Source organism: Curcuma longa, chromosome 19 (genome assembly GCF_044706935.1).
Source record: "Curcuma longa cultivar G26 ecotype Majalengka, Jawa Barat chromosome 19, ITB_CL_G26_1.1, whole genome shotgun sequence".
Taxonomy (NCBI): domain Eukaryota; kingdom Viridiplantae; phylum Streptophyta; class Magnoliopsida; order Zingiberales; family Zingiberaceae; genus Curcuma; species Curcuma longa.
This window is the reverse complement of record NC_133879.1, coordinates 5,067,071-5,070,178: the sequence shown is the minus strand read 5'-3', so window position 1 is coordinate 5,070,178 and position 3,108 is coordinate 5,067,071. Positions and strand designations below refer to the sequence as shown.

The window sequence follows — 3,108 nt, the reverse complement described above, 5'->3', positions numbered from 1 at the left end:
GGTTCAATTTGGTTGATTTTATATATTTGACAAAAGATTCAAGTTAGGTTTGACTTGTGTTGTTGAAGTGTTTTTGGATATGCTTCAAGTTAAGTGTTGTGTACATCAAGCATGCATGGACTCAGAATAGTACATATAGGAACTTGTAGAGCTAGTGACTTGATGTGGATGAGTTGGTTTCTGGATGGTTGATGGCTTGATGTGAGGTGGACTTAAAAGGTGAGGGGAAAATAATGGCACGTAGAGCAAGCTTGGTGCATTCGAGGTATTGACGGTTTAACACAAGGTGTAGTTTAGGGTAGTTAGAAGCGAGGTGGACTCGTAGGCAAGGGGTTAAGGATAACATAGTAATTTAAGGGAATAAGGGACACAAGGTGTACTTAAGGGAAATTAAGAGTATTAATAATGTTAAAAATTGTTGTCTACGACGTTAGTGTTTTATCGAAAATTATGCACTGGAAAATAAATCAAACAAAAAAGAACAATAAGGAGGCGCTTGGTATATATTCGGTAATGGGAATGGTAATGGGTTTTCATTGAGGGGTTAATGGCAATGAGAATGATTACTGGATTGATGGTGCTTGGTATAGATAGTGAAATGGGTATAATTACCATTGATGCTACTTGGTATGAATAAGAAAGTAATGGGAATCAAAAAAATTTACAATTTTACCCTTACTAATTAAATACATGAAAAAATTTATTGAATAATTTTTTTATGGATATTATGAATTGGGAACATCTTTTGCAAGAAAGATGAGCACGTTGGAGTTGAGCATGTTGGAAAAAAATAATTTTTGGGGTGATGGCAATTGATCTGAAGGTGTAAATTTTCAATTTTCTCGTCCAAAGAAATGTTTTCTGGAGGCCTTCCATCTCCTTTGATGTATTACTTGTGTTAATTTTTGATTAAGTACCGTACATATTAAACAGAAATATATTATAGCGAGAGTAAGAATTGTGAGAAATCAAGAACCAATTTTCTTTTCCAGCTTTTACTCTTTATTTTGAGAAATCAGCTTTTACTTTTTATTTTGTGAATCTTACGGGAAAACATCATAACTTTTATTTTGCTGCTACAAAGGTTTTGAAGAATCTTTATCTCCCTTTTAATCTGTAACAGTAAGAATAACCAAGAATTTTTTTAGTTAAAATACACATGAAGTCTCCATAGTTTGAAGCAATCAAAATAAAACATAGTGAACAGTATTTGCATTGGCACAAGAAAATGAACACACATTTACTGATGGTTACATCTTGACCCATAGATCTAAAGCAATCAAAATAAAACACAGTAATTATCTTCCAAATAAACCATCATTAAACAAAAAAGTATTATCTCCTAATATTTATCGCAAGCATATTACAAGCAACTGAGCACAAAATCTTCAATTTCAGAGGGATCCAAACTGAATAATAACTCAACTTTCACAGGATCTTCACAAATAACTTGAGCAGCCTTGTACTTGTTCTTACCAATGAATCCATACTTATCCAACATTTGAAGAACTTCTGGCATTTTTGAGGATTTACCTTGAACCCAAACTGACATTGACTCAAAGCGTGAGCTAACAGTTTGCATAAATCCTTCAACTCGATCACTAAGTAACTTGAAGTCAGAATCAATATTTTGCTCAGCTGAAATCTTTGCTCTCTTCGAAGCTTTTTGAACTTTGTTAATGGATGATTTATTTTTCTCCTTAGAGTGAGATGCTTTTGATGTAACAGAAGGTTCTTGATGTGACATCGAATCAACTTCAACTCCTTCATATATAGGTGAATTATCAACTGATATAGTCAACTCAGCATCCATATCAGTGATGTTTTGTGCAGCCATTGTAGGATCTTCCGCAACAAGGCCTGTTGCTCTGTCTTTGTCATATACTATTTCTAACTCCGAAAAATAAGGGAATGATACATTGTAGAGACTTTTGGCATCATTGTGATTCTTTCAAAAAGAACATATCAGTTAATTTAACATATCCATAAACGACATTATAATTTGGAAAAACCAATAATGACTAACACAGTACCTTAATCCATTCAAGGTACCATGTTTCTTCACAAGCTATTTTCTTTTCAACATCATTCCAGGTGCAACCACTTTGTCTACACATTTCATTGATAGCGTGGAATTTCCTCTTTAAGGTTTTGATCCTAGATTCAATGTGACTAACAGATTTGACATATGTTGGGAACTTTTGGATCATAATCTTTCTTATCTCGACCATGTAATTGTTCTTGAAACCTCCGTCTGTTTTCTAAAGAGGATCGGTTGCTATATCTTGCAAACATCTTATTAATGCCCAGCTCTCCTCTTTCGTCCAAAAAACTTTGTTTTTAACTCTTCCTCGTATTATATTCATTCCCACAGGTTCTGTAGGATTACTCTCCATCCTAGTATCTGAGTCAATCAAAGTGACAAAAATACATAAATGTCATAAATATTAGAGCATCATATAATATGAAAATAGAAAAAATGCCACAATATCAATCAAAAAGGTTAGATTAAAAAAAATGCATCTACTACACATACACATGCACATGGCAAGAATATCAAAAAATCGTTAATATCACAACATCAAGAATTTGGATCATAAATACTAGCGTCACAAAATACGAGTTGCATAGAAAATAGAACAAACGTCACAATAATGAAAGTCATTCCATATCAAATATTTCATTTTGCCAATTGTTAAACATTTGGAGTGCTAAATCATTCCTAAATGCAGTCCATTGATCAGTTGGGGAAATTGTCCGTATATACTCCGTTTCAGGCCCACGATCACTATCATCATCTATACTCTGGTCATCTTCATCAGAGATACACTCCTGAGGATCATAGCTCATGAATTTATGGATCAAGTTATGAAGCAAACAACAAGCAATGATAATACGAACTTGGTTTTGCATTGGAAAAAATGAAGGGGAAGCTAAGATTTTCCAACACCCCTTCAACAAACCAAAACACCTCTCAATAACATTCCTAGCTCTAGAGTGCTTCATATTAAAATATTCTTCGGCTGTCTCGGGACAACGATCTTCCCATTCATTGAGGTGATACCTATGCCCGCGATAAGGTGCCAAAAATCCATTTGAGTTGCAATA

General features: G+C 34.0%; 1 pseudogene; it reads right to left on the bottom strand.

Annotated features, from left to right (window-relative positions):
* Positions 1 to 1,363: 1,363 nt before the first annotated feature.
* Positions 1,364 to 2,396, bottom strand: LOC141812456 (uncharacterized; annotated as a pseudogene).
* Positions 2,397 to 3,108: the final 712 nt, after the last annotated feature.